This window comes from Equus caballus, chromosome 3 (genome assembly GCF_041296265.1).
Source record: "Equus caballus isolate H_3958 breed thoroughbred chromosome 3, TB-T2T, whole genome shotgun sequence".
Classification (NCBI taxonomy): Eukaryota; Metazoa; Chordata; class Mammalia; order Perissodactyla; family Equidae; genus Equus; species Equus caballus.
The window spans coordinates 34,924,560-34,948,940 of record NC_091686.1 but is presented as its reverse complement, the minus strand read 5'-3'; the positions used below and the strand labels follow the sequence as shown (position 1 = coordinate 34,948,940).

At 60.4% G+C, this 24,381-nt stretch overlaps 1 protein-coding gene across 1 annotated transcript in view; it reads right to left on the bottom strand.

Annotated features, from left to right (window-relative positions):
• The window catches only part of ZNF469 (zinc finger protein 469), a 53,378-nt gene extending 45,187 nt beyond the window's left edge, over positions 1-8,191 (bottom strand). The window contains exon 1 of the mRNA XM_023637473.2: positions 7,958-8,191. The gene's annotated coding sequence lies outside the window, so the exon portion shown is untranslated. The remainder of the gene's footprint in view (positions 1-7,957) is intronic.
• Between the last annotated feature and the right edge of the window lie 16,190 nt (positions 8,192-24,381).

Below are 24,381 nucleotides of genomic sequence, written 5' to 3'. Positions count from 1 at the left end.
GGGGGGCTTGGACGGGGGAGGGCTGCCATGTGAGGGGTGGGCGGCAGGGATTCCATGGCTGGGAGGCCCTCAGAGACAAACGGTGACTGTGGCCATGAGCACACATGGCTGCTGAGCGCCTGCACACAGCCAGTCGGAACTGAGACTCGCCGGACGTCCAGCATCTGAACTATCTCGCTGGTTCTCGCTGGTTCCGTGTTGAAATGGTGTTCTGGACATGCTGCATTCAGTGAAACTAATTTCATTTGTTTCTTTTTATGTTTTCAAATGTAGCTACTAGAACACTGAAAATTCTGTGTGAGCCTTGCATCTGTGGCTCGTATCATTTTATATTATATACATGCACATACTCACAGACACAATGGCATTCTCACACACACACTCACATGTGCACACACATGCACAGCACACTCACGTGCACACATCCACAGGCATGTGTGCACACACATGAATATGCACATAGTCGCATGAGAGCACATGCACACACAGGTGTCTGAGCATGTGCACAAATGCAGGCTTGTTCGCACACACACACACACACACACACGCCTGTTCCGACGGCCACACTCCACCAGATGCTGGGACAAGAGGCGGCTTTGGTCTCTGGCTTTCTCACTCGTGAAGACAGCCCACCGGATCCGGCCATGCGGCTGCAGCTCCGGCCCTTTCAATGGACTCTCGCTGGCTGGCAGGTGGTCAGCGGGTACCACTCACGGCCTGCCTGCCCCCTGGCCGTGCCCAGGCCCGTGGGCTGCTGACAAGAGGGCCGGTCCCTTCTCCTCTCTGTGCCTCAGTCTCCTCGCCTGAGAAACGGCAACAGCAGCCCTGCTTCTTGGGGGACGCACAGCAGTGGCAGCCACTCCGCCACCTGCCCAGTGCCACTGAGGACGGCCCTGCCAGCCCCTCCATCGTTCTACGGCCCAGCCGGACAGTTGACTGGGAGGTGGCATGGTCTTGGGGGCGGGACCCCTCTTGCCCCTGCAGACCCTGTGAAGGGTCATCCTCCCTCAGCTGCTCTCCCTGGGTCCCTCTTGCAGTGAGGACCCTGGCGGGCTGGGACCCAGGCTCTGCCTCCCAGGGCTGTGTGATGACGGCTGCATCTCACACTCTTCTCCCAAAAGGAGGGGCTGCTGGGCCCCCCAGGGCCTGCTCTCCTCTTTCTAGGATCAGCCCCCTGCGACATGAGGCCCTGGAACACCCTCTCCTCCCGCCCCAGCCTGTCTCGTCCAGAGGCCCCTCCTGGGCACCTGCGTGAGTCTCTGCACCTTTCCTACCGTCGTCGCTGTGTAGGCAGCGACCGCCCCCCTCCCTGGCCGCCCAGCCAGACCGTCAGCTCCTGTGCTGGAAGCGAGGTTGGCCGGTCACAGAGGCCCTGATGCCCGGAGCACAGCCTGGCCCAGGCAACCCTCCACGAGTGACTGGGAGATGTGTGCGCGGAACACCGAGGGTGCACACCGCCTGGGAGCTCAGCGCTGTGGCTGCCCCGGGAGGACACTGTCTCCTCGAAATTGGAGCGTGGGTTACAGCTGAGGAGCAGCCCAGCAGCCCCAGGGAGACTGAGCCCCTAGCACCCCCTGCCGAGTGGCCATGTCCAGGCAAGCCGGACTCGGCGGAGCCCCAGGAGCGCCCAGGGTAGTGCCCCGCCTGCTGGAGCCGGAGAAGGTGCGTGGCACTCGTGAGCCCCCATGGGGGGGCAGCCTGACCCGAGACCCCTGCCCTCTGAGGGTTCCCACTGGGTGGGTTTGGGGTGAGTGTCTCCCCCTCTCTGTGGTAAGAAGTGTGGACTCTGCGGGCTGCTAGGAATATCTGTGCTGATCGTGCGTCCTGGCAGAACGGGGGGATTAACTACAGGACGTGTTCCAGGACCCATGGGCTGCTCTGGACAGACCCGAGCGAAATCCACAGATCTCTCGACCTCGGTGAGTGCCGCCCGGCCTCCTGGGATTAGGGTCCATTCGGAGCCAGTGTCCCCAGTGGCATGCTTATTCCCTCTCTGCGGCGTGCGGCCATCCTGGGAAAGGCCGTGGGTCCCTTTGGGGACAGCCGGCAGAAAGATGAACACTGCACATTTGGGACCATGTGGCGGGGTCCCCCTGAGGGGACAGGCCCCACCTTCATTCAAGGGTCACCATGAGGAAGACAGAGGGTCCCGTGCGTGGAGAGTGGGCGCAGGGCCCGGTGCGCTCAGTGCCCAGGAGAAGCCTCAGGGAGGGGCAGGGCGTAAGGATGGAGGCTCCTGCAGGACAGGACCGTCCCTTGAAGACATGGCCTTGGAGGCAGAACTGCCCTCTCTGCCTCGATTTCCCCATCTGTGTGCTCGGAGCTCCAGCGCCTGGGCAGAGGGTGACCCCCGTCCTGGCTGTGTTACCCTGAGCTGCGTCTTCGCCTCCCTGTCCTGCTTTTCTCGTCCACAGAGAGGGGTGAGAGGTCCCCGCCCCTCTGCACCCCAGCAGGAGGGGAGATGGTGCACCCACCCTGGGGAGCCACCTGGCAGCTCCTCAGAAGGTCAGAGCGACTGCGTGACCCACAGCTCCACTCCCAGACACTTCCCCAAGCGGCAAAGACACACAGCCACACCAAAACGCATCCACTCATGCTGCCCGAGGGTGGGGATAACCCAGATGTCCACAAGTGATGGAGAAACAGCATGTGGTCTGTCCACACAACAGAACCCAACCAGCCACAGGAAGGAAGTCCCACGACAGGCCACACGTGGATGGACCTTGAAAACGTTACAAATGAAGAGAGGTGGTGACAGAAAGAAAAACACGGCACAATTTCATTCACGCGACGTGTCCTGAACAGGCGAATCCACGGAGACAGAAAGCAGACTCGTGGCCGCCGGGGCGCCAGGGGGCATGGGGAGGGACGAACAACAGGGCGTATTTCTGGGGTGATGACGCCGTTCCACACCACACAGCAGTGACGGCTGCACAACCCGGTGAATGTGCTAAAAACCACTGACCCGCATCCTTTAAAGGGTGAAGTGTGTGTCACGTGAATGGTGCTGAACCTGAAGGTCATGGTGCGCAGGGCCGACGGCAGACCCGGAATGCCCCCCAGCACTGGAGCCGCAGCCTCTACCGAGGGATCCTTCCCCCAGCACCGGGACCTGGTCCTGGGGTCCTCGCCCCGTCCAGCCACGGTCTTGGCGACCCCACCCGGACTAGCCCTGGCCCTGCTGCGTCCGCCGCCACCCTGCCCCTTGCCAGAGAAGCCCCGTGCTGCAGCGTCCCCAGAGGCAGCGCCCGGCCGGCCACGCGGCCCGGAGGGGCAGGCCCTGTTTACACACGGCCACCTTGGCCCGGCAGCCCTGGAGGAATGTGGAAAATGCAACGGTCACATTCTGCAGGCGGCGGCTGCTCATGAATGTGCATTCTGTTCGGCCGCCGGCTGGACGAAGGCCCTGCAAGCAGTGGAGTCAGGATGGAGGCTGGCAGCAGGCGGCCAGGGGACGGAATGTCCCCCGTCCTGCCGCTGGCTCCCACCCAGCCGGGAGGAGGGGCTGACGAGGGCACGGGGGCTGCTGTGGCTCCAGCTGCGTGCACAGGTCCCCATCTCATCCATGTGTGTCCATAGCCGCACTCCCCTGCCCTCCCCTGTCCCCTCTGTGTCACACACACACAGCCTCCCTCCCTCACTGCTGCCGTCTGGGGGTCCAGGTGGGGTAGCCGAGCCCTGGCCTCCCCTGGCCCTCTGTGTCCCCCGGCCGGGGCCCTCAGGGATCACTGCCTTGTTCGGGGCTCAAAGCCGCGTGAGAGCTGACCAGGGCTGTGAGGGCCCCCAAGATCCTGTCTTGTCACTCACTGGGCTGGCCCACCCTACCCAGGAGGGGCCTGGGACAGCGTGGGCAGCTGTGGCAGGTAAGCGTCCTCCCTCCCACTGTGTTGTTGGACCAGCCCCGCCTTCTCGCCGCCATCCCCCCCCCCCCCCCCCGCCCCTGCTGTAAATGGGGCTTCTATTTGGGACCCTCCCCCGACAGCCAGCCCTGTCTAAACAAGGGTGTGCTTCTCAGAAGCCCCGTCAGTCCCCATCGAGGGCTGGGTGATGAGCAGGACACCCAGAGTTTGACGCTGGGTTGCAGCCCCCAACCCCTGCCGGCTGTCGCTGACCTCACTTTCTGGTTGGTGGCGGCTGACGCGCCCGCAGGCCCTCTGTGCAAGGAGGCAGGGCTGCGGCCCCAGAACATCTGGAGGCAGGAACTTGCAGTGCTAACCACAGCTGGGCCCACGTCCCCCGGCACCTCTGGGGTGGGTCCCGCTGGCCCCCGCCCTGCTTCCCACCCCTCCCCAAAGCTGGTTTGGCGCTTGGGGCTGGGGTGGGGGTGGGGGAGGGATCCACAGGAGCGATGCTGACCCAGAAGAAAGCTGAGGGGACCTGGGTGCCTGACAACACTGATGAGGGAGGAGGGAGTCCCACCCACACCAGAAACCACAGACACCCCGCTCTCTGGCCTCTGGAGGCAGCTGCCAGTGTGCACACATGATGGGGATGCATGGGGAGTCCTCAGGAGCAGGGACCATGGTCCAAGTACAGCCCACATGTCTAAAGTGGGGCCACCACTCATGCTTTGGGTACCTTTGGGTGTGAACACAGCCCCAGGATGTACTGAGCCTGGTGAGCAGCGTATGGGCTGGGTGTCCTTGTGCAGTGAACAACCTGCTCAACTGTACAGGCCCATCTCTCCTTCCACCTAGGGAAATGGTGGGCTTTTTGCTGACTTCATGGTGAGATTTAAGTGCAAGATTGCAATCAGTCCCCAAAGACAGCATCTGCCACCCCAGCCACGGCCACCAAGGCAAATGGTGTGGATAAACTAGCAGGGGAGAGGCCAAAGAACCAAGTCCTGGGCACCTGCAAAACCCTCTCACAGAGCTCACCCCTACCTTCCACTCCCCACCCTCTACCCTCGACCTTCCAACAAGCTCAGTTCAGCCCCTGATATGGAACAAGCCAACTGCAGCAGAGAACGAGGTTGCCATGCTCAGCGCTGCTGTCCCCAGCTCAGTGGGGATGGGGCTCTGAACAGGGGGACAGCCTAGTGGGAACACACACAGATGATGACAGGCAGGACACTGGAAGGGTCAAGGGCAGAGCAGAGGCAGGGGTGTTCTGATGGGGAGGTGGGACCACGTGGCGTGACAGGGCAGTGGCTGATGGGTAGAGAAGGGGGACAGGATGCTGGGGGTCCAGGGCAGGAGGTCATGGGCTTGGGGTGGGAAAGGAGAGCCGGTGTCCTGTGGACGGACCACGAGGACTGTTGTGGGAGAGCAGGCCAGGCGGGCTGTGGCTGGCTGCCGACGCAGCCCTGCAGCTCTGTCTGCAGCCGGCAGGGAAGTGGCCGCCCACCCTCTGCCAGCTCTTCCCTGCTGCCCAGGTCTAGGACAAGGCACCACGCCGGGGGGCCGGCGGGCGGGGCCGGGTGCTCTCCGGGGAGGACAGGAGAAGGGTGCCAGGCCCGGGCCGCAGATGCTCCGTACCCAGCCTGTCCCGCCGACCCTCGTGAGGGCTCCCGTTTCCCTGGGAGCAAAGTCGAGCTCAGGGACGTCGGCGACCTGCCCACACGGCTGCGAGCAGCTGTTTCTGGACCTGTGCTCTGAACCACTAGGCTGCCTGGCCCCGCTCTCAGCCCCTGGTTCTAGATGAGGAAGCGGATGGGTCAAGGAATTCTTGGTAAGAGTCAAAACCAGGAGGAGGGTGGGGGTGGGGCTTGGCCTCAGGGCTCCCGAGGGATCCACGGAGCGAACTGCTGTCAAGAAGCACATGCGTCCTTGGCACCATCAACGGTGGCAAGCCTCCAGAAGAAAGGAGGTGAAAGCAGTCTGCCTCCAGGCCACCCTGGTGTTCAGCAAATGTGAGGACGGGGCAGAGACCCCTGGCCTTCTCCCGGGGAGCGGGGCAGGAAGGCGCCTGACCTGGAACGTCAAGTCAGAAAAGGCGCAGGACCTGAAAAGATTCGGCTGAAAGGGGAGATAATCTCCATTAACATTCTGCAAAAGCAGCCGTGTGTAAGAGGCCACCTGAGGGATTGTGTGTTGCCCTAGGGGGACAGGACCAGAGGCGACAGGAACCACAGGTAGGAGGGTTTTCCATCAACCTGCAGCAGAGCTTTCTATAACTCTCCAGTGTGTTCTGGGGTAGCATCGCGCAATGGGCTGCTGTGACAGAGAGTGAGTTCCCCGTCGCTGGGGGTATTTAAGCAGACTCAGTAACCTGGAGGCAGGATCTGGTGGGGACTGAAGCAGTGATGAGGGGGTTGAAGTTCATGACCTCTAAGCTCTCTTTGACTCTCAAATCCTGAGACTTGCTGGCTTCCACACTGCCTGGAGCTGTGGCCTGCCTGGGGTCCAGGCACACGGGCCGCATGCCCTTCGGCTGTGCTTCCCAGGCCGAGTCACTGGAGGTCTCCCTCCAAACACCTGCCCTTCCTACTTGCCTCAAACACCCCCTCCCTCTTCCCACTCACAGGTGAGGCTCCCGGCCAGCTCTGCCCAGGGGGCTCCAGGACCTGCCAGGCTGGGCACATGGCACACAGGGCACACCCTCCCAGGCCGCCTTCTTAGAGACCTCCCTGGCCGCCCTTCCAAAAACTGTAAGGGACCCGGGTCCCAACCCTCTGTGTCTCCTAGCAAGCCGACATTTTACTCGTTTATCTTATTTCTATCAGGAAGGCAGGGGCTTTGCTGGGTCTGGGGGTGGGGGGAGGTGTCTGGGACAGTGCTGGGCACAGAGAGGGGTCAACACACACTCCTTCAACCAACGGGCAGACACGGACTCGAGTCTATCTTACTGCAGCTCACTAGCTGTGCAGCATTGGCCCAGTTACCTGACCTCTCTGACCCTCAGTTTCTTCATCTGAAGCACAGGGTACCACCTATCTCATGATAGGAGGATTAAGCGCAGTAACACGTGGCACAGTCCCTACATAGTACCAGTGTCTGCTCAAGCACCGGGCCGAAGGAGTTAACGGCCTAAGCTGCCGACAGGGCGCAGGAGGCGACTGGGCAGCACAGCCCCCCACAGCCTGGCTGTGCCCCGGGCCTGTCACTCGAACCGGTTGCCGCCCGGGCCGAGGGTGCAGGGGCAGGGTCTGGGTGCCGCGGGAAGTCCCTGCGAGCCCGGCTGGCCTTCCCTTCCGGCCACCGCCGCGCGGCGCCGCGTCCCCACGGGTCCCTCCAGTCCAACTCCCTCGGCGCGCCGAGCCCGCCAGGGGCGCGGGCCGGGTGGGGGCGCCGCGTGGCCTCCCCGGCAGGAGCGCCGCGCACGGAGCCCCCCGGCCTGCCCGAAAGACCCCACCCCGCCCCGCACGCCACCTCCGCCGCCGCCCGGCCCGCTCGCGAGGTGCCGAGTGCCGGGGACCAGCACGCCCGGGGGCGGCCCGGAGGAGGCGGCGGCCGGGCTCCGGGACCAACTGCTCCGATCGGCAATGAATGAGCAGGCCCGTTACCGCGGGCGCCCCCGGCCCGCACCCCGCGCCCCCACAGCCCCCTCCTTGCGCCCCCCTCCCCGGAGTCCGGCCCTCGCTCCTCGGAACCCCCCGCCCGGCGGCCCTGGGGGGCATGCAGCTCTGGGCAGTTGGGCTGCACTTTGCAAAGTGCCCCGAGGAGCTGGCCCAAACTCTGCAAACGGCGCTGGGCAGGGCTGGGCCGGGCCGGACCGCCGCGGCCCCCGCCGAGCCCCCGGCGCGCCCTGGCGTTTGCGGCGCTGCACGTCCCGGGCCCTGCCGGCGAGGTCGGGGGAGCCGGGCAGGGCGGCGCGGCGCAGCGAGGGCCGGGAGGGTGCGTCCGGCCTCGCCGCGGTGCGTCGCCGGAGGCGCCGGGGAGGGGACCGGGCCGAGGACGCGGCGGGGCGCGGGCAGCCAGGTGACCCCGAGGGACCGAGCCCCTAGTCCCTCCGGAAGCGCCTGAACCGGTGGCCCTGCGCCGGGAGCCGCGGCGCGCGGCGCGTCTACACTCACCTCCGGCTCCGAGGGCCCCGCTCCGCTCGCCGCGCTGGCGGATGCAATCGAGCTCCCGGAACGGCAGCGGCGGCCGGCGCCCGGCCCGCGCGCAGCCCCGGCGCTCTGCGGCGCGGAGGCGCAGTCCTCATCCCTGACCGCAGGCCCGCCCGGGCCGCGCAGACGGGCCGCCCGCCCGCCGGGCACCGAGCCGCCGCCGCCGCGCGCAGCGCTCTGCCCCTCCGGGGCGGGGTGTGGAAGGAGGAGAGCACCCTCCACCCGCTTCCCAGGTCCGCCGCCGGGCCGGCCGAGCCCTCTCCAGGCAAGCCCTCGCTCGGCCCGCGCTCCGCCGCCCCCTCCGCCCCCTCCGCCCAGCCCCGGGTCGCCCCAGGCACCGGGCTGGCTGCAGTTACAAATTTCGCCCCTCGCCCCCGCCCCCAGCTATTTTTAGCACCCCTCTTCCCAGGTGTTTGTTTCCCGGGATCCACCCCGTGGGTGGGGGGCCCTGATGCGACAGGGATATAAGGCGGCAAACCCTGTGCCCGTGTGCCCGGTTGCCAGCCCACCCCAACCAGCTCCGCTGTGCCCTGAGATGCCAACAGCTGGATTTAGCGCGACTCTCAGAAGTGCTGGCATGGGTGTACCTGTGGTTTCCAGTCCATCCTCCATCTCTGTCCCCTCCCGCCTCCACCTCTCCAGCCCCCACTAGACATTTCCCCTTGTGCTTCTGGGGGAGGATGGGGGCCATACGACACCCAGTGCTGGACACCTGCTGGGGGGCCTCCAGCACTCAGAAAGCCCCCTGGGGGGAGGTCTCCTGTCTCCAAAGTGGGAGTTCACATCCCGTAAACCATAGCACCTCTGCTCGGCCCGTCCAGCCTCAGGCCCATCATGGATCTGCCTAGGGAATTCTGGAACACAGGTGGTGGGGAGTTGGGACCATGCAGGTCCTAGAGCTGGGGGTGGGGGGACTTACAGGTCATCTGCTCACAGAGGAGGACATGGAAGCCCAGAGGAGGCAAGGGACCTGCCAAAGGCCACACAGCCCAGTGCGTGTGACGTCAGCTATTCTGGGTCAGGTGGGAGTGAGAGGCTGGTCCCTGGTGTGGACGTGTGGGTCTCCAAGATGAGGAGACACCCTCACCGGAGGCGTTGCAGAGGCAGCCCCTCCCCCACTCTAGACAAACCCCAGGTTGGACTGGGGGCGCTTCTGAGAAGTGCAATCGTGGGCACTCTGCACTCTACAGAAAGGCGGCCTTCCAGAACAGTCCTTTGAACGGCGTTCCCCCTGAGAGCGTGGTAACTTACCCACGTTCAAGTTTCAGCCTCTTAGGAACAGCTTTATTATGTAAAGCAAGGTGTAGATGACCCGGGCCTTTGGCCCCATCCTGCACAGGGGCTTGGAAAGGAGTGAAGGGCCCGCCCCGCCCGCCTGTGGCCTTCTGGGTCCACACCCTCGGGGGAGCTGTGGACTCTCCATGTAGGATTTACAATGAGCGAAAACACTCAGACCAGGGCCTTTTTCCTGGGGCTGCTCATTACAGCAACGGAAGGGGGTTCCGGCGATTGCTGCCAGCCGACTTGAAAACCTGCGCTGAGCGGGCGCCGGGCTAAGGAGCCCCGCCCGGCCCTGCTCGGCTCTCGGCTCACGTTCCCGGGGCATCATTCGTGGCCTCCGGGTCCTGGGATCGCCCTCTCCGTGGAAAGCGAGCCGGGAAGGGGCTCAGAGCCCCTTGAGTTAATTGGTATTTCAATCAAGTTGGTTTCTTAGAGTTTCTCGGGCCGGGGTCCCCTGGCTCAGACAAGGTTCCCAGAAGGTATTTCCTTCCTAATCCTTCCTACCGGGTCTATTCTTGTTTCTAAGAAAGGCCACAGTTTCAGAGCTCACCTGTGTGTGTGTGTGTGTGTGTGTGTGTGTGTGTGCGTGTGCACGCGCATGCGTGCGTCCTGCCCGTGGTACACCTGAGCTCCCCTTGGGTGCGAGCAGTGAGTTCTCTCTCATGAGCGCGTGGAAGCGACAGAAGCCCTCACTTAGTGTTGGCACCCACGACCACAGTCCTAAGAGCTGCCGGACCCCCGCCCACCTGGGCCGGATGGCGTCCCAACGGACAATTCCGACAGCCCTGGGCGGCGGGCCACTGTTCTTCCCATTTCAGGAGGTTAGAACGTGCCCGAGTCCACACGGCCTGCCTCTCCTGCCCCAGGGCCACCGTGCCACAGAGCTGCGAGCTCAGCCCTCCAGGTCCTGAGCTCCTGTCCCTCCCTCCAGGCCCACCTGCTTTGGGAAACCCAGCGCTTCTCACCCAGGGCTGCCTCTGCCTCCCAGGAGACATCGGCAACGTCTGGGTATCTTTTTGGCTATCACAACCAAGCAGCTGCTATGGTGTCTAGCAGGCAGAGACCAGAGATACTGCTAAACCTCCTACAAGGCACAGGACGGCCCCGTGACAAAGAATTATGCGGCCCCAGATGTCAGTAGTGCCGAGCCAGAGAGCCCCAGTGTCGCTCGTCTCCTGGGAGCGGGGGCAGTCCCGGGCTCCGGATCCCAGCACCCCTCTGGCAGTGCCTTCTTCACAGCTCCCAAAGCAGACGTGGAACCGCACCTACTCCTCCGGGAGGAGCTGCTGGACATGAGACCCCGACGGGGTGCTGTGCGGGAGCCGTGGGCTGGCAGGGTCTCGCCCCTGGGTGGCCCAGCTCCTGCCATTGCTCTGAGAAGTAACAGAGCTGGGCGGCGCCTGGCTGGGCTAAACCTCCGCTCTCCATGAAGAGACGGCCCAGCAGGGGGCCTGACTCGACTTGCCCAAAGTCACAGATGTGGAGTCCAGCTCTCCGGCTCCCAGCCAGCCTGCACAGCCCGGGCCGAGGCCCACTGCTGGCCACCCTCAAGGGGCAGAGGCTCGCTGGGCCCCTCTGCGTGTGCCAGGAGAGCTGGTCAGCTCCTGAGTCAGCCCCTCGACTTTTGCCTGATGTCAAAATGAAACCGCGGACCCAAAGCCAGAGCGAGGGGGTGAGAAACCTCGGGCACATTCCAGGGACATGGTGTCACATGGCCGCTCCAGCCTGACACTGACAGGGCCTCTGTATGTGGACAGCACTCCATCCAGACAGCCTCGCACCTTGAAAGCAAAGCCCACCCCTGCCCAGTGTGCGGGTCCTCGCCAGACCCAGTGGGGTCCCCAAGGACAAGACTCTCATCCCTGGGCAACGAGACCTCCGACCTTGGACCAGGCCTGTGGCGGTGATGTGGGGTGTTGTGTGTTTAAACCCTGGAGGTTTCACAGCAAGTCTCGCCTGCGACCTTGTGGGCTTCCTCAGGCTCCTTAGCCCCATTTGCCAGATGGGTAAACTGAGGCTGAGGTGGCAGGGAGCCCCGTCCTAAGGACACGGGAGTTAGTGGTAGAGTCTGTCCCGGGTGCTGGCTGTCTGCTTCTCTGCCTCCCTCTGGCCTCCTGGCCGAGTCTGGGGTGAGGGCATGGCAGCCAGTGGCTGCCTGAGCCCTTGGGGTGGGCCCCCGCTTCTCCCCCGGGGTCCTGGCCGGTTGAGCAGCTGTGTGGCTTTGGGGGCTCCTGTCACATGAAGATGCGCTTCAGCACAGGTGACAGCAAGTATGGAAGTTCAGGGAACCCAAAGCCTCTCCAGGAACATGTGACCTGGCCCATCCAGAGCTGGTTATCTGCACTGGCCCCCAATTTCTAGAAAGTGGGTTCCAGGGAACCCACATTAGGAACACGATTAAGTTGGTGAAATTGACCTATAGTCCAGGAACTCAGGGAGCCTGGCACAGGCAGGCCTGGCCTCCGTTCCAGGTGGCACGCTGCCAGCTGTGTGTCCTTGGGCAGGTCAGCACCCTCTCTGAGTTTCCACCTGCTCTTCTGGGAGTTGGCAGTAGTGATCCCCACCAATCAGGGAGGATTTGAGGGGCCAGGAGGGCAGAGCTGGCCCCCGAGAGGCGACGGGGCAGCCTCAGCTCCTCCGGACAGTGGCTGGGGGTCTCTGAGCAGCAACAGTGGTGTCCAAGGGATGGGGAGCAAGGGGTCTCACGGACGTGAGGGCCCTTGACAACGCTCAGCACCGGCCCTGCAGTGGCCCTCTCTGGCCCTGACCCTCCCCTGTGCCCCTCAGGCAGCCGGGCCGGGGCTGGGGTGTCAGGAAAACACCCCTGGCTCCGGAGCACAGAGGGCAGGGGCCGGTGGAGATGCCCCACCCTCACCTGCACCGCTGCTGGGCCCCCGGTTCCGCCACAGCCCTGTGCAGCCGCCCGTGAGCACATCTGACCCTTGCTGGGGGCTCACAGGGTCTGCTGGGCTGGGTGGGCTCACCAGCGAAGGGGGGAGGAGAGGCAGGGAGGAAGGGAGGGACCTGAGAGTGGCGAGCGGGTGGGGCCCGAGCCGGGGAGCTGCTGTCCAAGGAGACATTCCAGACGGACGGTGGCGCATGACTCAGATGCCCAAAGAGCGATTGTTTCTGCCGCATCTTCCTGTCTCCAAATGGCCCCATCTGGGAGCAAAAAGACAGGAAAGGGGTGCCCAGACTGAGTCCAGCCCAGGCCACAGGACCCACAGCCTGGCAGAGGGTCTGGGGGTGCAGGACTTCCCGAGGCAGACCCTTCCCAGGGCTGACAGCCCACCTCGTGCCCTCCTCCCAGTGCCAGCTCTTCTGCCTCCAGGAAGCCCTCCCTGCTCTGCACCCTGGCTCAGGACTCCTATCTTTCCTGAGCTTCTCCCAGCAGGTCCAGCAGGCGGCTGGTGGCCCAGGTCCAAACCCCGACTCTGCTTTCTGCCAGCCACGTGGGCCTGAAACTCAGTTTCCCCATCTGCTGTGGTAACTCAGACTCTTTTGTGAATGTGCCGGGGCCCATGGGCGGCTGTCCACCTCCTGACACTCAGCCGCAGCATCCCGCCTCAGCCTCTCGGGGGCCTTCAATATGGGAATCCTTCTAATGAAACGAAAACAGGCAGCAGGAACCCAAGCCAGCGGCCTGGCGTGTGAATGGGCCCTTTCAGGGGGCGGCCGCAGAGCGAGGGCCTGGGGTGGAGGTGCCGTGCTCGGCCCCAGGAATGGCAGTGCCCGGGCAGGCCCGGGGCAGTGAAGAGAGGGGCCGCAGCCTTCAGCTCTGACCTCAGGGCCTCGGGCCCAGCCTCCTCCCCCTCCGTGTCCTGGACACCCCCTGACACCACGCCGGGCAGCAGGAAAGGGGCCAGCCGTCCTTGGTCCAAATGCCACTGTCCTTGTTTTTTTCCTATAATTATGTCTCTGAGGGATAACTATGAATTTACATTTTGCTCAGCTCAGTCATTTATTCGGAGGCTGCGAGGAAGGCCCGGCTGTCAAAGGCGCATTGATGTGTGTTTTCGTGTTGCCGGGGTGACCAGCAAGGGCCCGCGGACACAACCGGCCCTTGTGGCCCGGGCGGCCTGTGAGCCGCGGTGCCCGCACCACCTGGCCTGTGTAGACGCCCCCGCTCCGCTCGCCATGAATGACTTCAGTGTGCGGAGGTTTCTTTTTCCATACCTGGCCACCGAAACTTCCAACATTCTTCTAGAGAAAATGTGGCATGCTGCCCTGGCCGCTTTCTCGCCGACCGGCTTATCCGTCCCCGTGCGGCCCACACCTATGCCGGCACTTCTTCCTCATGGCGACATTAGAAAGTCCTGCTTCCCTTTCTGCCACCTGCCGCTACGGCCTGACAACGGCTCCCTCTGGCTTCACGAGAACCAGGCAGCCCGTCGGAAACTCCTGCATCTTTGAAGAGCCGTCGACAGGCCGGCTGTGCGGCGCCGCTTTCCGATGGCCCCGGTGCATCCGGCCCGCAGAGCCAGCGGCCCCGGCTGGGCGCAGAGCCGGCAGGTCTGGGTCTGGAACCAGGTCCCGTTCTGGGTGTCAGCAGATGTTCAGGTGGCCCCAGGCCTGGGCCCTGGCCATCCCTGATGTCCTGACCGACCCTGCCAGGCACTGCCAGCACGCCACCTCTCGTCCTTCCACCGGAAGGACGCCTCCTTCAGGGAGAATGCCGGGATGGGAGTGGACAGCACCGGGTGGGTGGGTAGGCAGCCTGATCTCAACTCTGCATGTGTGTGGATACACACGTATGGATGCACGTGCGTGAGTGTGTATGCACATGTGTACACATGTGTGTATGTGTGTGAGAGGATTCATGTGTGCCAGTGTGTTTATTGATGTGGCTGTGTGTATGTGTGTATATGATGTTAGAGGGAGTGTGTGTGCACATGAGTATGCACATGTGTGCTTATAGTTATGAGAGAAAGCATGCATCTAAGTGTGTATGTGTGAAAGAGTGTGTGTATATGTCCGTGAAGATGTGTGTATACACGTGTGAGTGTATGTCAGTGTGTGCATATGGGTGTGTATGTGAGTGTATGTATATGCATGTGTGAGAAAGCGTGTATGTACATGTACTTGAGTGTGTACATGTATCTACACATGTGTGAGAGTGTATGCGTCTGCGAGAGTGTGTATGTGTGAGAGTGTGTGCATATGTGAGAGTGTGTGTGTGAGAGTGTGTGCATATGTGAGTGTGTGTGTGTGAGAGTGTGTGCATATGTGAGTTGTGTGTGTGAGAGTGTGTGCATATGTGAGAGTGTGTGTGTGAGAGTGTATGCGTCTGCGAGAGTGTGTATGTGTGAGAGTGTGTGCATATGTGAGTGTGTGTGTGTGAGAGTGTGTGCATATGTGAGTGTGTGTGTGTGAGAGTGTATGCGTCTGCGGGAGTGTGTATGTGTGAGAGTGTGTGCATATGTGAGAGTGTGTGTGTGAGAGTGTGTGCATATGTGAGAGTGTGTGTGTGAGAGTGTGTGCATATGTGAGTGTGTGTGTGTGAGAGTGTGTGCATATGTGAGTGTGTGTGTGTGAGAGTGTATGCGTCTGCGGGAGTGTGTATGTGTGAGAGTGTGTGCATATGTGAGTGTGTGTGTGTGAGAGTGTGTGTTCACACCTGTTTCCTCTGGAACTCAGGACCCCTGAGTGGAGGGCAGGGCTCCATCTCGCTCAGGTGCAACCTCAGTGTCCACACGGGGCTGCACACAGAGGCTCGTGTCTGAATAAATGAGCCCACGAGGAGCTGGAAGACACTGGAAGGAGCCCTGTGAGAGGAGAGGAGGGCCAGGCCCATGCGTCACTGATTGCGCTTCTGATGGTGACGGTTCACCAGCTGCGGGCCATGTGGCCCGGTGGCGGGGGAGGGAGGGGACGCTGTGAGAATGTCGCAAGCTCACTTTCCTTAGTCCTCTGGACTCGCCCAAGCTGGGGAGGGGCCCAGAGGCTGCTCTGAGAGGCAGCGTAGCCAAGTTCTGGGTTCAAATCCTGCTCTGCCTCTCACCAGCAGGCCTTGGCAAGCGGCCTTCCCACTTGCCTCAGTTTCCCCGTCCCTGGCCCCTTGTCGGTGACGGCATCCAGCCCTCAGAATCTGGTGGGCCGTGGTCAACAGCATCTTTCCTGGGGGTCTTACTTTCCCCATCGTTCTTTCACAAACGTCCCCAGTGGCTGTGACTCACAGCTCACAGTCAGAACAGCCCCGAGAGGGAAACCACTGCTCCACCTCGCGTCTGCTGCAGCGGCCCGGCCTGTCCTTCCCGGGACTTGTACCCACTGGGTCTCCTGGCCGGGCCCGGCCTCAGGCCTCCTGTCCCCAGGGGGTGCTCAGGGTGTGATGACACAGAGCGCAGGGTCCCGGTCCCACAGCCACTTGTCCCCAGAGCCAGGGAAGATCAGTTTGTCTCCTGCATCACCCCAGACCTTCCTGCTTGTCCACACCTCAGTCACCCAGGGTCCTCGGGCCACTTGGGGGGCACGCTCCTGTGGAGGGCTGCCCGCTCTCCCGGCTGCCTGCCTGAGTGCAGTGGCTGGGATAGTGGGCTTTGTGGGCGTCCTGTGGGCGTGGCACCTCGGATTGGCTGAGAGGTCTTCTCGGAGCTCTCAAATGAACCCTCGGGACCGCAGGCCCCATGCTGACATCTGTGCTGGACACTGGGTGGGAGTGAGGTGGGGCAGCAAGTTTACAGCCGATGGCTGTGCCCCGACCCTAAAGAGGCCTGTCGTCCAGGCTCCTCGTTACCCCTGGTCCTCCAGGGTTCTCAGCCGCAGAACCTGGTGTGCCCGCCACTCCTGGCTCTTGCTCTCGTCTCTCTGCTGCGTCCTGCCCACCGGCCTCTGGCCTCACCTGTGCGCCCTGCTCCTGTGGCCCTGAGCCTGGCCTCTCCTCCTGGCCCGACGCCCGTTGCTGCCTCTACACCACGCCTTCCAGGGAAAGAGCAGGACAGTTTGTCTGTAAGTCCATCCCTGGGCATCCCCTTCTAGGGAGGACCCCGGGGGCTACAGAGACTCTGGAGAGAGAAGCAAACCACGTGCAACCTTGCTCTGGCCTAACCTGGCCATGACGGGCGTCCCTGGCCCTCCCTGTCCCAGGCCATGTTGTCCACCATAGGGGACAGTAGCCACAGTGGCTGTTTACATTCAAATTAAATAAAAGTGGGAACTCAATCCCGCAGCCGCACCCACCCAGTTCAAGCGCTCAGGGGCACGTGTGGTTCGTGGCGCCGTGCCGGACGGTGTGAGAGGACGTGTCTCTATCACCACGGGCAGTGCAGCTGACCTGCTGCTTGGAGAGGCACCGTGCGGTGCAGTTGTAAGAGGCACTAGAAATTTCTGAGTGTTGCACCGTTTCCTCTTCCCCTTTATTTTCTGTAGTTAGCAAGAAAACAGACACACCCCTACAAAACCTCTGCACTTTACCCAATGACCCTGCCCTTGTCTCTTGAGGCCCCGCCCCTTCCAGTGGCCGCGGCAGAGGAAACACTGAACAAGTGAAGGGTCAGCACGTGGGCCGTGCTCCGTCCCAGCACCAGGGCAGATGTCATCAGTCACCGGCTTGCTCGGCCCGGGCCCTTCCATCTCCCCGCGCTTCTCCACCGCACCTCCCAGGCCGCCTTCCGCGGATGGGAGCTGGCGCCTGACCCTGCTCACACCTGGGCCGAGGCTGTCACCCTGCTAAGGACCTCAGAAGAACTGTGCACACTGCCAGGCCTGCCTTGGGAACGCAGAGCACTGACTGTCGCCTGTGTGCACAGTCCTGGCGCCTTTGCCAGGTTTGTGTGAACGCAGCTGGTTCCCGCGCTTTGGGGGCCCTGTGCTGGCTGGGCATTTCACTGCCAGGCGTGTGCTTGGAGCAAATGGACGTTTACATGTCTTGCACCTTCTGGACACACGGGCACCACGCCATGGCCAGACCTGCAGGCCCAGACTGCACGCTTCCGGGGCACTAGTGCAGCCCCTCAGAACGCGGTTGCACCCTTGTCCCAGCACAATCACACGTGGTCATTTTTACTGAAATTCTGAATTTTTTACTGAGATACTGTGCTGGAGTTGCAACGGTGGGCTGGTGTCTGTGATAGCACTGCGTCCTCTCAAAATGTCCACCAGCAGCGCCCGGCCTTGTCAGTTCTCACCCCTGCTGACCAGCTTCTCATGGCTCCCTGTGCCCAGACGATGACATGCACACTCAGGTGGGGACTCAAGGCCTTTCCCCACCCGGCCCCAAGCACACCCCTAGTCTCAGTGCCTGTCTGCCCTCTTCCTCCTCCCTGCCTTTCCCACCCTATTCAGGCCACACTACGCTGCTCCGTGTTACCCTAAATACGTCTCAGTCTCCCACGCCTCACTCACTCTGCGTCTGATGTTTCTTCTTCCTGGAAAGTTCTCTTACCTCCTGCCAACTTTGCCAGCCCAGTAAACTCCTATTTATCCTCCAAGACCCATGGAGGCCACCTCCTCTATGAGGCCTTCCTGTAGACACTGAGATTGTGGTGTGCATACTTCATACTGTGCTACACCTCTCTGTGCATTGGCCGCTTCTGCTGGACATCAGGATGCCAGGTATCCCTCATTTTTGTATACCCCACGCCTCAGGTGGTGCCTGACCCCATGCAGTGCCCCATGCATCCACGATGCTCTAAATCCATTCCTCCCCACACAGCCTTCCCTCAGCCTGAAATGCTCTCCTCTGTGACACTTGAAGCCCCTTCTCTCTTTTAAAACCTGCTCAAGATGCCCCCAACTCCAGGGAGCCCTCTGTGCTTAACGTCAGTGTGACCATGTGACATGACAGTTGAACAGAGCGTCTGGGAATGCCAGCACCAGAAAGTCTCTTGGGGATGGTCTGGCACAGCCTTTGTGTTTTACAGATGAAAAACCAGAGACCCAGAGAGGGAGAGACAGCTTGAGGCACAGCTGGGTGGGCCCAGCTCTCCTGAAGGGGCTTTGTGTTTTGCATTGAGCCCTCTGTGGCCTCCCATTCAGCCCCAGGCAGCCTGACACCGCTGTCCTGCTCTGCCGCTCTCCAGGGGCCCTTGCTTCATTTCACTCCCCCAAACCTCCTTACATGTTCCCGTTGCCACAGTGAGACACTCCCACAATCTGTACACCAGGGAGTTGCTGCGTCCCCAGCAGAGCATGACTGTGGGCAGTGGAGGAGGGCAGCTGTGCCACCTGCCTGTTGTGTGACTTTGGACAAGTTGTGTTTCCTCTCCGAGCTTCAGTTTTCTCCTTTGAAAAATGAGGATAATATATGGAAACTACCGTTAGTGGTTGTCCTGGTGAATCAAGGAATTGATGTATGTAAAGTACTTAAAATGGTGCCTGGCACAGAGCCAATGGACTGCCACCATCATTATGTTGTGATGCTGAGGTGATGGTGATGATGTTGGTGGTGATGATGTTGGTGGTGATGGTGATGGTGATGATGATGATGATGGTGATGGTGATGGTGATGATGATGATGGTGATGATGGTGATGATGGTGATGATGGTGATGATGATGATGGTGATGATGGTGATGGTGATGATGGTGATGGTGAGGATGGTGATGATGGTGATGGTGATGATGGTGATGATGGTGATGGTGATGATGGTGATGGTGGTGATGGTGATGATGGTGATGGTGATGATGGTGACGGTGATGATGGTGACGGTGATGATGGTGACGGTGATGATGGTGACGATGGTGATGGTGATGATGGTGGTGGTGATGATGATGATGGTGATGATGGTGGTGGTGATGGTGATGATGATGATGGTGATGATGGTGATGGTGGTGATGGTGATGATGGTGATGGTGATGATGGTGATGGTGAGGATGGTGATGATGGTGGTGGTGGTGGTGGTGGTGATGGTGGTGGTGATGATGATGATGGTGATGATGGTGATGGTGATGATGGTGATGGTGATGATGGTGATGGTGAGGATGGTGATGATGGTGATGGTGATGATGGTGGTGGTGATGATGGTGGTGGTGATGATGATGATGGTGATGATGGTGATGATGGTGATGGTGATGATGGTGATGATGATGATGGTGATGATGGTGATGATGGTGATGGTGATGATGGTGATGGTGAGGATGGTGATGATGGTGATGGTGATGATGGTGATGGTGATGATGGTGGTGGTGATGATGGTGGTGGTGATGATGGTGGTGGTGATGATGATGATGGTGATGATGGTGATGATGATGATGGTGATGATGGTGATGATGATGATGGTGATGATGGTGATGATGGTGATGGTGATGATGGTGATGGTGAGGATAGTGATGATGGTGATGGTGATGATGGTGATGGTGAGGATGGTGATGATGGTGGTGGTGATGATGATGATGGTGATGATGGTGATGATGGTGATGGTGATGATGGTGATGGTGAGGATAGTGATGATGGTGATGGTGATGATGGTGATGGTGAGGATGGTGATGATGGTGGTGGTGATGATGATGATGGTGATGATGATGATGGTGATGATGGTGATGATGGTGATGGTGATGATGGTGATGGTGAGGATGGTGATGATGGTGATGGTGATGATGGTGATGGTGATGATGGTGGTGGTGATGATGGTGGTGGTGATGATGGTGGTGGTGATGATGATGATGGTGATGATGGTGATGGTGATGATGGTGATGATGGTGATGGTGATGATGGTGGTGGTGATGATGATGATGGTGATGATGGTGGTGGTGATGGTGATGATGATGATGGTGATGATGGTGATGGTGGTGATGGTGATGATGGTGATGGTGATGATGGTGATGGTGAGGATGGTGATGATGGTGATGGTGATGATGGTGATGGTGAGGATGGTGATGATGGTGGTGGTGGTGGTGGTGGTGATGGTGGTGGTGATGATGATGATGGTGATGATGGTGATGGTGATGATGGTGATGATGGTGATGGTGATGATGGTGATGGTGAGGATGGTGATGATGGTGATGGTGATGATGGTGATGGTGAGGATGGTGATGATGGTGATGGTGATGATGGTGATGGTGAGGATGGTGATGATGGTGGTGGTGGTGATGGTGGTGATGGTGGTGGTGATGGTGATGATGGTGATGATGGTGATGGTGATGATGGTGATGGTGGTGATGGTGATGATGGTGGTGGTGATGATGATGATGGTGATGATGGTGGTGGTGATGGTGATGATGATGATGGTGATGATGGTGATGGTGGTGATGGTGATGATGGTGATGATGGGATGATGGTGGTGGTGATGATGATGATGGTGATGATGGTGATGGTGATGATGGTGGTGGTGCTGATGGTGAGGGTGGTGGTGGTGGTGGTGGTGATGGTGAAAGTGATGATGACGTTTCACTACTTCCAAATTCTCTCCTTCACAGAAAGCTCCTGTTTCCTGCCTGCCCTACTTGTGACATAGAACTTGGCAGAGGTGCTGAGCTCTGGGTGGGTGGCGGGCACAGGACTGTGCATGAAGGGAGAGAGCTCACTCACAGGAATGGACTGGGCACCAGGTCTGGAGTGACGTCGGCTACATTGCCTCCCCCCTGGGCTCTGGTTTCCCTATCCGTGAAACAATGGGTTTGCACTGGCTGGTGACTAAAGGGTCCTTCTGGGTGTGAGGTTGCCTGCCATCCAGTTTTGTGTTACTGTATTACCAAGCGCTTTTCCAGGGCTGGGTCCTCCTTCCTCCTTCGCACATTTGTGTTTTCTGCCGCTGTTTCAACAAAGCCTGTCTTGGTTATGCCTTCACCCAGACTTCAGCAATGAGTAGGTGCCTGACATGTGCAGATGGTTGCATGTGTGTGTATGTGTGTGCACACGCACAGCAGACCCCTGACATCTCAGAATACGCACACCGACGCCTCCCAGATGCGCAAAGTAAGCATAGCAAATGCATTGACTTCACGAGAACACACAGTCAGCTCCAGTGTGGACCCTGGGCACCGGCTGGGTTCACTCACTGTCACACAACCCAGGAAGAGCAGGAACCAGGAGTGCCATGTCTCCAAAGCCAAGCCTACTCCGCAGGTGACTGTGAGTGCGTTTCAGCCACGGCACGACTTTCTGCTGCAGAACTAGACGAGCTGAATTTACATCCACCTCCAAGAAGCGTGGCTGGGGAGTTTGGCAAGTCCCCCTGCTTGGAGCGGAGGTTTCCTCCTCTGTCATGTGGGGATGATCAGTCCTGCCTGGCCTCTCTCACGAGGTTGTGGTGGCCATCAAGCCACTGGACATGCCCCACGTCCTCTGCGAACCGCCAGGTCCATGTGAGTGTGAGGCTGATGGCGTCTGCGGGCAGCTGTGCGTGGATCTGGGACAAGTCAGCGCCTCCGAGCCTGGACCTTCCCCCGGGCTGTGTCGGGGAGCATGAGGGCTAGGGTTGACCAGCACTGGCACACGGCAGGAGGTCAGAAATTCCACGCCTTCTCATTATTATTATTATTAATTGTTGTTACACACAGACTAAAGAACTTGCTTCTCTTAAAAAGTATAGAAAGGGACCTGTGATGTCTTCAAATGGACATAAGCGACTTCAGCTCTGCCAGAGCAGATGCTTCTAAAACAGGCCACATGTTGTGGGGCTGGGAGCCCACACCAGCGCTGTTCTCTGGGCACATTGGGGATGAGGGCTGGGGGCTGGTGTGACTGTCCCCCATGAAGATTGTCTTGTCCCCAGCCTGTCTTCCTGTGGCCAGGGCCCCGAGTGAGCTGGCCCCAACTCAAGGGCTGTGTGGGCGGGGGCTGAGCGGGGGGTCTGGTCGTCCGAGAACACAGAGGGTTTCTCTGTCACAGGGCCTCCCAGGGCAGGACATAAGGGGCATTATGCTGAGCTGGCTCCAGCCCCGGCAATGGCTTCTTTTTTTGAAGCAGGGGACTAAATGTTTGACTGCATGCAGAAATGCATGATTGGAGCTGCCGCAGGAGCTGTGAGTTAGAAGCCGAGGGCATAGGGAGGACCCGGCGAGCGCTCAGCTCCTTGGCTGGGCCGGGCTGTGTGCAGGTGGCTGCAGAGACTGGCCTCCAGGGCTGCAGGTCCAGCGGGTCGGCTGTCCAAATGGACCTGGCCCGGGCGGTGGCTGTATGTCGTTGGATTTGGAGGGAAATAGATTCCCACGGGGTCTGTGGTCAGGGGAGGCCCAAGTCTGGGCCCTGAGGCTTCTCAGCTGTGCAAGCCCTGGGCACGCCCCTCCTTCTCCAGGGACAAGGCGTGAGTGGGTACAGGCGGACTTGGGGTGGCGGTCCCAGTGTGTCCCATGGAGCCAACTGCTCTAGACTTGGGTGACCTTGGGTGCATTCTGAACTCCCTGGACCCAGTTTCCTCCTCGGGGTGACCTCTGGGTGACTGTCCCCACCTCTCAAGGAGGGTTGAGGAGCACGGGACAAGGCAGGGGAGGGCTGGGCACGGAGCCTGTGCTCTGCAGACCCTTGGGGACACCCGCCCTCGGCCCAGTGCTGTTCCAGGTGCTGGGACACAGCCGAGACGGACTCCCTGTCCTCATGGCGAACTCCCCAGGGCTCACTCTCTTCCCTCCTGGAGGAAGGTGGAGCCGGGACAGGTGGGCCCTGAGCTCCTCAGCCCGGAGTCACCAGAAGCTGGGGTCTCAGGTCTCCTTTCTGAGTTCTCAGACCCGACGGAGCCTGGCACAGAGATCTCTGTCATCTCTCTGTGGAGACTTCTCTTTCCATTCACCAGGAGACAAGCACAGTACAGTGGGTTAGGTTGTGTCCCCTGAAAGAAATGTTCAAATTCTAACGCCCGTGACCTGGGGACGTGGGCTTGTCTGGAAACAGGGTCTTTGCAGATGCCATCAGGTTAAGATGAGGTTGCGCTGGCCTAGAACGGGCCCTGATCTGATGACTGGCTGCCCTATAAGAGGGGGATTTGGACACTGACTCAGGGAAAAAGGCCATGTGACCGTGGAGGCGGAGGCCGGAGCCCAGGGATGCCTGGGCCCCAGGAGCGGGACGAGGCAGGAAGGACCCTCCCCTGGAGACTCCGGAGGGAGCACAGCCCTGCAACGCCTGGATTTTGGGCTTCTGGCCTCCAGAACTGGGAGAGGATAAATTTCTCTTGTTTTAACTGCCCCAGTTTGTGGTACATTGTTACAGCAGCCCCAGTAAACTGAGGCGCCCGGAGACTGAGAAACGGGCGGGCGACACGGGAAAGAGACATCAGCGGCCAAAGCAGACAAAACACGGCTCCCACAAAGTCATGTAACACGGTGTCGCTCTTCTTTAGCAAATTGTCAGAGATTTGACACGGGTCGATCCCCAAGGCTGGCCAGGGTATGGGACAGGGAGAAGCCACACGTGCTATTTTCTGGGAGATTCCTTCATTTCTCCGAGTTCATCCTGAGGGACGATCAGCTTCAGGGTGAGGAGGTGTCCCTTGCCACACCCTTTTCAATGCCAAAATAGGAAGCGATCTCCATTAAACGCCCCCAACCGAGGAGCGGGTTAGCTGTGGCCAGAGAGCTCTGCGGAAGCCGCCCCATTATTGACGCGGAAACTGCTCCCAGTGCGCCAGTGTGGAGAACCGTTTACAGGAGGCATCGGTGCTAATTTTACAACAAGGGGACAGAGAGGGTGGCAGGCTCCTGAGCACGGGCAGCCCGGGGCCCACAGGAGAGTCAGCAGCGGGCGTCTCGGGGCTGGAGAATCAGGGGTAATTTTGAAATTTCCCTGTTTGGGTTCTGCTATCGTTTCCAAACTTTGTGTAAAGAACAGGTATTATTTTTGAAACAGGAAAACAATGCAATTAAAAGCAGTGGCCCCAGCCCAAGGGCTCAAAGCCACCGTGGCCTGCGCTAGCCGGCGCTCAGGGAGGAGGGGTCCCCGGGACGGGACAGAGCAGACGGCTGTGGTTTCTGAGGGCACGGCGGGAGCAAGTTGTTGTGACTGTGCCGACATCCCTGGAAGCTGGGCCGAGGGTTGGGCGGCGGCTTCGATGGCTGAGCTTCACCGGGCTTCTCTCACTTGTCTCTGCACAGCCTCCTGAGAGACAGGGTGGTGGGACCGTGCCGCCCACAAAATTACCATGAGAATGTCCATGCGCTCAGGGACTGCTCCTGAGCTGTGACATTAGCATCTCCCAGCTCAGAGAGGCCAAGTGACTTGCCCAGGGTCACACAG